This window comes from Spermophilus citellus (assembly GCF_964194105.1).
Source record: "Spermophilus citellus genome assembly, chromosome: 6".
NCBI classification, from domain to species: Eukaryota; Metazoa; Chordata; class Mammalia; order Rodentia; family Sciuridae; genus Spermophilus; species Spermophilus citellus.
The window spans coordinates 151424963-151439085 of NC_138187.1; the positions used below are offsets into that span (position 1 = coordinate 151424963).

The 14123-nt window shown below is 41.1% G+C and overlaps 1 protein-coding gene across 1 annotated transcript in view; it reads left to right on the forward strand.

Moving 5' to 3' along the window:
- The window catches only part of RGS8 (regulator of G protein signaling 8), a 111325-nt gene that overhangs the window by 34913 nt on the left and 62289 nt on the right, over positions 1-14123 (forward strand). The window lies entirely within an intron of this gene.

Consider the following 14123-nt stretch of genomic DNA (forward strand, 5'->3'; position numbering starts at 1 on the left):
GAATATTAGAATATTCAAGTACAGGGAAGTTTTATTCTATATGTAATTTGGAAAAAAATAAAACTCCTTATAGGCTTTGTTTTGTTAAATCTCCCAGTCAAATAAACATATATTTCTTAAAGAACAAAATTCTGCAAGTTAACATAATAGTGAAACAATGAATTATATATAAAAATTACTAAGAACTTTCAAATAAATAAATAAGGAAAGGATGCAGATTAATATGCACAAGAGAATACATTATTAGCTAGATTACTTCAGAGAAAAGCATATATATATATATATATATATATATATATATATATATATATAAAAGTAAATATTTTTGAACCCAAAATATTTATAACATTAAATTAGTTATAATACCAAATAGAGAAATATAGATGATGTCATAATTCTCATCTGTATAGGATTATTTGGTGTTCTAAAATTCATAACCAACAAAATAACCTGTAAGAACTATATTTAGCTTTTAGTTATCTAATTCCATTTAGGTCATGAGTCTTCCACGAAAAGGTTCTATTTGGAAATTCTTCACATTTTATGAGAATGAATAAAGAGCAGAATGTCAGTTTTACTTCCTTGAAATGTCACGAAGAGAAAAAATCTCCGAATCATAATAAAAAAGACAAATTCACCATAAACTACCTTCAATCCAGATAGGCAATTAGCCAATGCTTAAATTGTTCTTATGTGCCAGGCACATGTTGTCTCTTATATTTAACTTATTTAATTGCTCCCAATGTCCCATAAATCTTATTATTAGTTGAAGATTAAGGCACAGAGAGATCAAGTTATTTATCCAAGGTCACGTAGCTAGGAAGTGGTGGAACAGGATTTGATGCCAGCCATTTTGACTCATGTCACGCCATGCCTCAACCATGGTGTAATCTCTTAAGTGAGATAGACCTAAAAATGCTTAAAAGGAGTTTTTGACATGTGTTAAACATTCATTAAACGCGCTTATCATTTGTTGCTGGGTTGGTGAGGAAGGTTGGAATGAGAGAGGGAGGAGCTGATGACTTATTCCACCTTCTGGAAGGTCTACAAGGTCCCGGGAGGCCAACAAGCCAGCTGTGGCCAGAGGGTCCAAGATAACAAAAATCCTTATCAAAGTTTCTCCCTGTCATGGCTCAGGGCTCCTGGAGGACAAGGACCTGCTGCAGGGGCCATGTTCCGTCAGGGCTTCTCCTTCTCATATGAAGACAGCTGCCACATTCAGTTTCATTGATGTTGGGTGCATTGTCCTCTAATGCTGCTTGGGAGGACAGTGGTGGAATGCAAATGACAGTGGAGTGGCATCTCCCCAGAACGTGGAGACTGGGGACGGCATGCTGCATTGCACTAAGAACTGCGAACTGCAAGCTGCAGAACTGTGAGGTGCTCAGAGGCCACTGATCAGCGGAGCAGATGCTGAAGGTGCAGGGGCTAGTGCAGCTGAGCCGAGCAGCTACGGAAACCGGGCAGCTGCTGCACTTGAGCCTGACTGTTCAGAATTTATTAACCTGCCTCCCTCCTCTGCACCCTTTAAAATGTGCACCAATGGTGTCACTCATGAATTAAAGTTTTATTACTTTAATAGGACTTTATTATTTATTTATTCATTTTTTTGGGTACTGGGGATTGAACTCAGGGGCACCCAACCACTGAGCCACATCCCAGCCCAATTTTGTATTTTATTTAGAGACAGGGTCTCACTGAGTTGCCTAGAGCTCTGCTACATTGCCGAGGCTGGCTTTGGACTGATGATCCTTCTGCCTCCTCCTCCCAAGCAGCTGGGATTATTAAGCATGTACCACTGTGCCCGGCTATTTATTCTTTTCAAAAATTTTTTTTTAGTTATCCATGGACCTTTAGTTTCCTTATTTATAGGAGGTGCTTAGAATGGAACCCAGTGTCTCACACATGCTAGGGGAGCACTCTTACACTGAACTACAACCCCAGTCCATACTTCATTTATTTCTAGAGTTCATTTAGTGCATCTTTCCTTTGCCTCTGCTGGAGAACCCTGGCTGATTGAGTCACATCGCATCATTGTGTGGCTGAGCCTACCAGAGTTCCAGACAAAGAGTTTAATAGAAAACATGCCATCTCTATAATACCAAGAATACCAAATGCACAAACTCAAACCAGTGCAGTAGTGGCTGACTAAGAGCACCAACTTCTGTTTTAAGGTCCTTCTCCCCATTTCTAGGGCTCAGGGAGTCTCAGTGTATCACACATCCTCATATGAAACGACTCTAGGGTTTCTGTCCCATCACTTGCCCTAATTCTTGTCCCCATGTCCCCCTCTTGTATGCTCTTTCTCTGGGTATGGCTGGATGACAAGCTGGCTTTGCTACTTTAGAAGCCGTGGGAACAGTTCAGATTCCCTTCTTGGTCTAAGTGCATGAAGAAGCCCGAGGACACATCCAGTCTTGGCCGCAGGAAGTTAGCATTCTTGCTGGGAATACTCTGAGCAAATGCTGTGTTTTTCATTCTGTTTCAGTAGTTAATTTTATGTCACGCTTTTATAATGCTTAAAAAATTTAGAATCGTCAATGATTCTGAGTAAAATGCAATTTAACCTGCAATTGAGGCATACAAAGGAACAATGTGGGTATCTTTAAAAATTGCTGTCTTGAAGTGTTGAGCTGCATTATTACTGCAGCAGGCAGCCTCCAGGAGGGCCCCAAGCACCTCCATTGTTTTAAGGTGTTAACTCTGGGGGTTATATAATTGATTGAATGGTGTCCCCTCCAAATTTATACACATCCAGAACCTTAGAATGGGACCTTATTTAGAAATAGGAACTTTGAAGGTATAATCAGTTGGAATGAGGTGCTGCTAGAGTAGGATGAGTCCTTCATCCGTAACTGGTTCCCTTCTAAGAAGAGGAGAGGACATATAGAGACACATAGATGCAGGTGAACATTGGCCAAATTTAATATTGTGTGCATGTCTGAATAGGTAACAACAAATCCCACCATGGTGTACTACTGTAATGCACCAACTGAAAAATATGGGGAAAGAAAAAGAGACACAGGGGGTCATGAGACAACTGAGGCAGCCATTGGGACAATGCTGCAGCAAGCCCAGACACCAGGGGCTGTCCTGAGCTTACAGAAACTAGGAAGAGGGAACCAGAGAATCTTCCCTGGAGCCCTCAAGAGTGTTCCAGTTGACACCTCGATGTTAGACTTCTGGTGTCCAGAACTGCAAGAGAACTAAGTTTCTGTTGCTCTAAGCCCCGCTCTTTGCTATCACTTGTTATGCCAGCTGTGGGAAACTAATGCAGGGTCATCTGAGAGGTGGCATTGGGTAACCAAATCACTCTTTAAAATATTCATCAACTTTTCAATTATTGAGAGTATGTGAAAAAATGTTGTTTCTCTAGGACATTTTCTTTCCTTTTTATTTTTTTTTGGTAATTTTGCAACTATTTTTTTTACTATCTTTTTCATCAAGATGAGAGGAATCCAATATGCTAAGGTGTGATACATTGGGATGCATAAAACATGCAACTTCATCCACAGATCTCTAGGATGCTCCAGATAGGCGCTCTGAAACATGACAATTCTCATCCATTTGATGGATCTGTCGTTATTGAGGGAAAAAAAGTGTAGTGATGCTTTTATAATTGTATGCATGTTAAAACTAATAAACATGCACACAGTTATGTGCATTGTTATATGAATATGTGTTAGATGCATGATTGGCATTGGCGAAGCCAAATTCTGTGCTTGGAATTTTATATATATATGACTTCAAGAATTCCCTGTAGAGTGGCTTCTGATTCTGTGTCAAACCTCATCTCTGTGCTACCTGCACACTTCCTGTACTTCCCATACTGCTCATTTTCATGTAATGAAGTGAACTCTGGCCCTACACATCTTTGCATGAGCTGATTGACTCAGCAGAGTGGGTGACAGGAATTTTTCTGGAAGCCATTCTTGCACAAGGATGACTGGAAATGACTTAATATACATGAAAGTGACTGAGAGACACTCAGAAAAGCTCAAATTAAACATCTCTGGCTCCATATACCCTCAGCAGATTCCTAAAACAGCCTTGCCCTGGGAAAGAAGCACCCTTATCTTTTTTTTTAAATTTATTTTTTTATTGGTTGTTCACAACATTACAAAGCTCTTGACATATCATATTTCATACATTAGATTGAAGTGGGTTATGAACCCCCAATTTTACCCCATATACAGATTGCAGAATCACGTTGGTTACACATCCACATTTTTACATAATGCCCTATTAGTAACTGTTGTATTCTGCTACCTTTCCTATCCCCTACTATCCCCCCTCCCCTCCCCTCCCATCTTCTCTCTCTGCCCCATCTACTGTAATTCATTTCTCTCCTTGTTTATTTTCCCATTCCCCTCACAACCTCTTATATGTAATTTTGTATAGCAATGAGGGTCTCCCTTCATTTCCATGCAATTTCCCTTTTCTCTCCCTTTCCCTCCCATCTCATGTCTCTGTTTAATGTTACTCTTTTCTTCCTACTCTTCCTCCCTGCTCTGTTCATAGTTGCTCTCATTATATCAAAGAAGACATTTGGTATTTGGTTTTTAGGGATTGGCTAGCTTCACTAAGCATAATCTGCTCTAGTGCCATCCATTTCCCTGCAAATTCCATGATTTTGTCATTTTTATTGCTGCATAGTACTCCATTGTGTATAGATGCCACATTTTTTTTATCCATTCATCTATTGAAGGGCATCTGGGTTGGTTCCACAGTCTAGCTATTGTGAATTGTGCTGCTATGAACATCGATGTGGCAGTATCCCTGTAGCATGCTCTTTTAAGGTCTTCAGGGAATAGTCCGAGAAGGGCAATAGCAGGGTCAAATGGTGGTTCCATTCCCATCTTTCCCAGGAATCTCCAAACTGCTTTCCAAATTGGCCGCACCAATTTGCAGTCCCACCAGCAATGTACAAGTGTACCCTTTTCTCCACATCCTCGCCAGCACTTGTTGTTGTTTGACTTCATAGTGGCTGCCAATCTTACTGGAGTGAGATGGTATCTTAGGGTGGTTTTGATTTGCATTTCTCTGACTGCTAGAGATGGTGAGCATTTTTTCATGTACTTGTTGATTGATTGTATGTCCTCCTCTGAGAAGTGTCTGTTCAGGTCCTTGGCCCATTTGTTGATTGGGTTATTTGTTATCTTATTGTCTAATTTTTTGAGTTCTTTGTATACTCTGGATATTAGGGCTCTATCTGAAGTGTGAGGAGTAAACATTTGTTCCCAGGATGTAGGCTCCCTATTTACCTCTCTTATTGTTTCTCTTGCTGAGAAAAAACTTTTTAGTTTAAGTAAGTCCTATTTGTTGATTCTTGTTATTAACTCTTGTGCTATGGGGCACCCTTCTCTTTGACATTATTGGCTGCAGGATGATTGAAGCAAAATGTTGACAGTGGCCAGTCCTTTATCACTCTGTGAAGGAATCCTGTCAGAGACTAAAGCATACCCGACAAAAGCAGAATTAAGATACGTTTTCCGGGGGAGAAGTGGGAGAGAAAGAGTAATTAATTTCTGATGACATCCTTAGATCCAGTTGTAGCTGAAACCAAATTTAGCTTCTCAGTTACATGAGCCAATACATTCTCTCTCCCCTGCTTTTTCTGAATTGAGGTTGAATTGTCTTTTTTTCCTCTGTGGAAACCCAACTCTTCAAACCTGAAACACGATAGGCGTGAAATAAATATTTGCGGGATGAATGAATAACTAAATTAGGGCTCTGTTACTCCAAAGTAGAGATCTTACTAAATCAGGGAGATTAAAATTTTAAATATAAGGGCTGGGGATATAGCTCAGGTGGTAGAGTGCTTGCCTCACATGCACAAGGCCCTAAATTCAATCCCTAGCACCACCAAAAACAAAAACAAAAAAATTTTAAATATGTGTGTGTGTGTGGGTGGTGGTGGTGGTGGTGGGTGTGTATGTGTAGATGTGTATACACACATAAACACATCCATAAAATAAAAACTAATTATGAAATCAAGGTAGAATTGAAGTGCTACAGGCCAAGTGCTAGAGTATGCCAGGATACATGGTTGAGCAGATTGGAGGGCATCTAGGGGAAGGAATGTACTGGGCATGCTCAGAACATGGAAGTGCAGTGGTCCCCTCAATGGTGGCAGTGAGTTTCTGAAGGAAACTCAGAGGGTGATGCTTAGTAGGCAGAGGTGGCACATCTCAGAGAGCTTTCACTGGCCAGTTGAAGAAGTTAGAATTTATTTCATAGCCAGTGGGGAACCAATGGATCATTTTGAGCAAAGACATGAAATATTATCCTTTCCAGGGTTTGTTTTCTTTCAACAAAAACTTCTCTTTCAAAAGGACGCAGAGTAGTAATTTGAGGCTGTAAAGCAGGTCAGAGGAGATGTTTGTGAAAGAACTTTCCAATCACACCAGGTAGGCTGCTGTTCTGACAAGTCATTTTCCTATGATAATCTGCAGTTAGACCCAGTCATCTTCAAAAAGTATATTTGTAATTTTTGATACTCTAAAGTAGAAATATGAAGGCCTGAGGGGAGACAAAGGAGAACAAAACCAAAAAAAAAAAAAAAGAAAAAGAAAAACCCAAGAAAAGTACTTTTTTTTTTTTTGTCTTTGAGTCCATTTTATCTTTTAGAAAAATTTAAAATGATGAATAAAAATTTTAAGATGAGTTTTCAGCAAGGACAAAATAATCCCCTGATTTAAAAGAGAGACAGCTCATAAACATCTTTCTGAAGAAGTAAACATTGTGCAAATAGCTCGGAAACTGATTGTAAACTGGTTGGAGCCTAAGGTAAGTCAACTGGGTTAGATGCAAAAAAATAGAGTGTGGTCAATTATATAAAGAACTTGGAGAAAAAAATTGACAATTTCCTAAGGAATCCAAGTTACAATGTGGGATCTTTTTTTTAAAAAAAATATTTTTTAGTTGTCAATGGACCTTATTTTATTTATTTATATGTTTTGCTGAGAATTGAACCCAGTGCCTCACACATGCTAGGCAAGTGCTCTACCACTGAGCCACAACCCCAGCCCAGCCTATATATATATATATATATATATATATATATATATATATATATATATATATATATAATGTATTATTTTAGTTGTAGGTGGAAACAATACCTTTATTTATTTATTTTTTTTTATGTGGTGCTGAGGATCAAGCCCAGTGCCTTACGTGTGCCAGGTGAGCACTGTACCACTGAGCCCCAACCCCATGGAACTTATTTTATACCATTGACCCTGAGTGGTATAACCACATCACATTTATTTTTATTCTCCTCAACATATTATTTTTTCCTCTTTTCCCAATGCATATAAGTGAAAAACCAGGTTTTCCTTTGATGTGAAAAATTTCCAGACATTTTACTTCTAGTCTTAAGGGGCCCTGATATCTATTCTGCATTGACCTCAATTTTCTTTTCTTTTGGGTGATACTTTTTGTAAGAATGCATTTTTAAAATCTGTTCTTTTTAGATGTACATGAGAGTACAGTGTATTTTGACATGTCATACATACCTGGAGTACACCTTCCATTCTTGTGTTGTACATGATGTGGACTTACACTGGTTGGTGGTGTATTCATACACGAGCATAGGAAAGTTGTACCTGATTCATTTCCATCTCCCCCTCCCTTCCCTTCATTCCCCTTTGTCTAATCCAAAGAATTTCTATTCTGTAAGAATGCATTTATTGCTTAGATTTTTAGAGTCTAATTATTTATTCTCTTTCCACTTAAAATCGTTTTTTTTTTTCTTTCTAGTTTTGATTTGGTGTTGGAGTAATTTTCTAATTTTAAACAAATTATACCTAGGGAGGGAGAGACGGGTCACAGCACTCTGGTCCACCGTCCACCTCTGGCAGTAGAGCTGCCCGTGTTTGACAGGGTCTCAGGCATTTCCCACTTTCAGATGCAGATATTGGTTGTCCACGGGTCCAGCTCTTGAATCCGCTGTGTCTTTTTGGGGTTTGCCTTGGTGCCTTCTTTCTAGGACTCAGATGTTGAGTCCATGGTTGTAGGACATCCTGGGGGGCTGTGGCAGGGGAAAGCCTGGCGAGGTCAGAAGTACTCCTTACTGCTGGTTTGTCCTGGGGCCTTTCTTACATCTCAGCTCTTCCTTACCTTAGTACTTCTATCCCAGGAGGGGCTTTGGCTCCTTTCGTGAGGCTTGTCACGTCCTTGGACATGTTTAGACATGTCTAATTCTCAGCATGCAGTTTAGGTCAAGGTGAGGCCCCCCAGTTTCATGGTAACACATTTCAGTGGAAACTTGCATTTTTATTCTTTCCTTTCATGAAATATGAATGAGTATATCATTAGGGTAATTGGGTTACTGTCTCACCCAATAAAAATTCCAGTTTAGAAAAGAGATGAGCTTGTCTCTGTTATTTAAATTGACTCATTCGTTGATTTCTTCATCCAACAAGTATTTAATTAGTAACTACTACACACTAGGGACGGTGTAGGGATTGAGGACATACCAGTAATAAAGACAGACAAGATTTCTCCCTTCTTGGATTACCTTTTAATAGAAGAGACAAACAATTGACAAGTAAACCAACATTGTAATTTTAGACGGTGGTAGGTCCTCTGCAGAAAATACACCAGGGGAAGAAATCAAGAGTGACCATGGATACAGGTTGGGAGGCCCTCTTGGGGACAGGGAAATCCGATGGGACAGGCCTCTGTGAGACCCTGAAGCACCCGACTTTTAGTTCTTTTAATTGTAGGAGAGTCCTTTCCGGGTGTCATTGATGAGATGGGCTGCAGAGCTTCTTCATCTGTATGCTGAGATCAGACGAGTCATCTCACTTCAACAGTTTCAGTTCACGGTCATCGGCATGTAAAGGGAAGGAGACACTCTGTTGGTTAGAGGAAGAAAAATGAGCTGTACTCTTTTCCATAGGAAAATGATGGATGTTTCCAGTAACCTCTCCTACCCGCCCCATCATTCTCCCAACCTCAGCCTGTTTTCCCCTGTTGAGGCTGGAGATGAGAATGAGTTTTACTTCCTTCTAATAGGACAGGGTGCAGCTTTCATTTAACCATTTACAGCTGTAGTGCAGAAGGTTATTCAAATAAAAGGAGATGTACCAGGCATTTTCTCAGAGCTCATTTAGTCCTTCTAGGTATTCTGTAAGGTCCTCATATTGTAGATGAGTGTCCTAGGTCACAGAACTAGGAAACGGTAATGAGATCCACTCATTTGTCCCCTGCCAGGGTAAAGTGCTCACCACATGTTCGCTCCAAATTTCCTGGGAGAGAGTAGTATAGTACAATATGCTGCTCATTACGCTTCCGAAGAAGTTGAGGTTGGACAGATTAAAAGACTATCCAAGTCACACAAGCACTAAGCATTTTTAATTTTTTTTCTGCTTGGCTCCAAAGTGCGTCACTTTCCACTACACTGTGATCATTGCCGAGGTGAAACCAGGCAGTGGCATTTATATGTGGCCCTGGATGATGATCTGAGGCACAAGAGAGCCGTTGGGTCATAGTACAAACTCACGTCCCCAAACAGCACTGCAGCCAACAGTATGGGTTGTGAGAGTTGCGTAGATACAGGTTTAAACACAGGCAACTGAGCTTGCTGGCTGTATGAATGTTAGCGATTTCTAGAGATTTTCTCATTTCCAAATTTTTGATCTGTACAAGGGGATAATATAAATACCCACTTCAAAGGATTATTTGGGGGAGTTAAAATAATTCTGTTTTTACAGCATTTTTGCTTCCTCTGAAGCTCTCAGTACATCCTAGCTAATATGGTACTTCACTGTGGCAGGCCTCAATTTTAACAGCCTATAGCCCAGTACCCTGCTGTTCCCTGCTGAGGGATCATGGTCCTGTATAGTTCTTAGGCCACCAAGATACCCGACAGGCTTGGCCCTCTCCCTATCCCTGGTAGGCAGATCACAATTTGTCTAAATCAGAGGTTCTCAAAATGTGGTTCCAGGATGAGCAGGACCAATATCCCCTTCCACTTAGAAATGCAAATTTTCCCTTTCCATCTCAAATCTACTGAATCAAATTTCTGGGGGTAGAACCCGCTCAGCAAGTTGTGAGACTCTGGGTGAATCTGATATGGGCTAAAGCTTGAAAATCACAATCTAAATCAGTCACGCTAATCTTATTCCCCTTCCCAGTACCTGGAGTCAGTAAGGACATGTGGCCCAACTTTGGGGTACAGGGCCCAAGAAGACAGTTGAGGAGAAGGGCGGAGTTGAGGCTTTCCTTGCTGATTGAAAGAGGTACATGAGAGTAACTGCCTTCTTTCAGGATGCTATTTGTTGTATAGGTGTCATTTGGAACAATTTGTGTCACTTTGAAACTATGAGGAAGATGTGTTCCAAGAAAGGCCCAGCAGAAAGTTAGAAAACACCAGGGCCTTTATAGATGCTGCTGACCTACTGATAAGTCAATCTCCAAACTTCCCCTGCTGTGCTAGCGTAAATACCGGTGATGGTTAAGTCACTTGCAGTGGGTTATTTGCAGCGGGTTATTTGCAGCTTATTTTTACTTGCAGCTAAAAACCAAACCTGCTAATAAAACAGTTATCTCTTATGTAAACCAGTGCTTTTTGGAATGTCCAAGGATCATGGTGCACTGGAAATGGGACTTTAATCTCATGATTTTCCTTTTCTCTCCATTGGTAGTAGAGGGGCAAAGCATCCATTTCTTTCAGACTTCTTAGAGTCTGAATGAGCCACGAAGATGCCAAAAACTTGGGTGCACAGACACTTGGTTGTTCATATGTGTCCAATTATAAATTCAGAAAATGTTAGGAAAGAAAAAAATGGTATGCCATCAGAGGGAGTAGCTGGGTGATGTAATTTACTATGAGGGGTCAGGAAAGGACCTTCTGAAGATGTGACATTTAAGCTGCAAACCTGCAGGGAGAGTGGGAGTAGTGAGATTAAGTATGGGGGAGTGAGGAGGAGGAAAGGTAAGAAGAGTCTTCTTCCAGGAAGTGGCATTTGAGCTGACGCTCAGAAGTCAAATTGGTGTAGAAAATGTCTATATCTGCCCATGGAAAGAAGATTGTTAAGAAAACATGAAAATGCGAACAGGATTTTATCTCTGAGTAATGGGATTATATGCACTTGTTTATCTCTATTCTTTTTTTTCTGTGTATTTCTTTGATTATAAAAAAGTTACTTTAAAAAGTAATCATAGGGGCTGGGGCTGTAGCTCAGTGGCAGAGTGCTCGCCTAGCACATGTGGGGCACTGGGTTTGATCCTCAGCACCACATAAAAAAAATAAAATAAAGGTATTGTGTACACCGACAACAAAATATATTTAAAAAAGTAATCATAAAAGGAGAGATGAGTGGTTTTTTGTTGTTGTTGTTGTTACTGGGGATTGAATTTCGGGGCACTCAACCACTGAGCCACATCCCCAGCCCTATTTTTTATTTTATTTAGAGATAGGGTCTCACTGAGTTGGTCAGCACCTCACTTTTGCTGAGGCCGGCTTTGAACTGGAGATTCTCCTGCCTCAGCCTCCTGAGCCTCTGGGATTATAGGCGTGGGCCACCATGCCCAGCAGATGAGTGTTTTTAAACAAGACATGTGGAGTCAGGTGTGTGTGTGTGTGTGTGTGTGTGTGTGTGTGTGTGTGTAGGGGAGAGGTGGTATTTTCAGGAGGAGGAAATGGCTTAGGCAACAGCTTGAGAGTTTAAATAGCTGCTAGTTGCTTGTTATAACTGCAGCATGGCAGTCAGGGTCCGGGGAGAGATGAGAAAGGGAAATTGGCAGGTCCTGGAGGCCTGGTGTTACCGGGAAGCTTCAAGCTCATCCTGCAGTGAGTGTTGAGTACATTGGTCAGGTGTGTATTGTAGAGACATCCTCATGGTGACAGTGAAGGGGACAGTGGTAGTCATCAAAGAGGGCAACATTAGGCAGATAGGGAAATGTTTTTGATTTTTAGAGTGGTATATTCAAAGCAGTGATGGAAATTTATTCTTAGATGCTCTTTGGCTGATTTAAATATTAAATTCAAATAATTCATATGACCAGTCTTATGAATGGGAGAAATCTTTTATGTTTCAGTGGACCGCTGCCCCAGGTTCCCTTCTTGATCTTTTCCAGGGGTCCTGTGTGCATCCTAAGAGGAAGAGAGCACCTGTCTGCTTCCTACCTCAGTGAGAGATGGGCATGAGGTAATGTCTGTAGAGAGAGTGATTTCCTCAGACACAAACAGCACTGAATTTGACACTGTCATTATTTGCTCCGATACCAACTTTTTGTGAGGGTTTTAATTTTGTCTGCTCATTTCAACCAAATCTGAGGTCTCCATGACTACAATAGAAGAACAGAAGGAAAAGAATACTTCTGTGCTGGAACATCCTAAATGGTATTGTTTATTATAAAATGTGGATATTTTAAAGGATGCCCACATTCCTAAAAGGTGTAAATGCTGTTCAGATGGCGTTCTAAGTCAGAGACATTTTTATGTTCTAGTCGTGGGTGATATGTGAACACGTTGAGAAGATACATCAATAAAAACTCTAGAAAGAGACCAAAGAGATAGCTGGATCTTGGGGTCAAATTCAGATGGAACAGGCTGTGTCGATGTTTTTACCCTCTAGGGCAGAGTCTGGGCTCTCTGATATGAGTCGTGAAGCAAGTGTGGTCATAGATTGAGTGCAAGTAGTTTTATGTATTTACATTCTGAACACCTGAGTAAAACTTCAGACAAAACATCACATTTTCATGGTTCTTCGTGGGAATATGGCTGGCCTGCCCACATGACCAGACATGAGATGTCTGGCGCCCTTTTCCAAAAGGATGTATTTAAAGTTTAGAAGTCAGGTCTGAATTCCAGCTCTGCCACTTACTATCTGTGTGATTTAGATTCCTCACCTGTTAAACAGGAGCAATAGAGTCCACTTTGCAGGGTTATTGTAGGGTAATAAATAAGGAAATATTTATCAAGGTCCTGATGCTTAATACACTTTCAAAAACTATTACTTTTATAGTTTTTCTTTTTGTACTAAGGATCGAACTCAGGGGTATTCTACCACTGAGCCACATCCCCAGCCCTTTTATGTTTTTTAAAAATTTTTAATTTTTATAATTGTAGACAAACAGAATGCCTTTATTTTATTTGTATATGGTGTCAAGGATTGAACCCAGTGCCTTTCACATGCTAGGCAAATGCTCTGCCACTGAGCTACAGTCCCAGCCCCCTTTTCATGTTTTATTTTGAGACAGGGACTTACTAAATTGTTTAGGGTCTTGCTAAGTTGCTGAGGCTGGCTTTGAAGGTGTGATCCTCCTGCCTCAGCCTCCTGAGCCACTGGGATTATAGGCATGTGCCACTGTACCTGGCTTACAGTTGTTTTTGTTCAGACTCTGAAACTACAGAAAGCTATGCATGCAACTCCCCAAGAATTTTGATTTCTAAGCAACACTAATTAGAATCGCTGGGGCGGTGGATAGCAAAGGCAAAAAATAGGGATTAACATGGTGGGAAGAGCAGATCAGGGTTTTTTGGTGTTTGCAGAGCTGAGATCCCAGGCCTGTGCAGCAATGGAGGCTTCCTGGAACTCAGCCAGAATCGGGGGCCAACATATTCCTGGCTGTCAATGCAGATGCCAAGTTCTCAGGCTCTCGGCTGACAGAGGATAGGGTGATGCCAGGCTGCAGCCACCTGGCTTAGCTGGATGGTTCCATGGCACACAGTGGGGACAATGCTGGCTGATCCTGGTCCATTGACTAGTTGTCTCAGTATTTGTCACTGGTGTGTGTCCCCAGCCACTTCTCAGTCCTCCTTTCCTGCCTCCTGGGTCTTGTCCTAGTCAGGTGCTCCGCTTCTAGTCAGGTACGAGCCTGTGTCCTATTTTGGTTCTTAGCTTAAGGAGAGCACCCGTCGGCAAAGGTTCACTGACAACGGGGGACCTGTGTCATTTTGACAAGGACTCTTGGAAATGAAGGGATGACATTTGAATAGAAGAATGATAGACAACAGGTTGACAGTTGGGGCCAGAGGGCTCTGTCTGGCCCTTGTGGTTGGGATACATCATGGTGCAGTGGCTGCTCTGCCTGTGAAGAAGGCCATCCTGGTCAGACACAGGGGCTCAGCCTCCTTGGAGGAGGAAATGACAGGGAGTGGGTCAGTA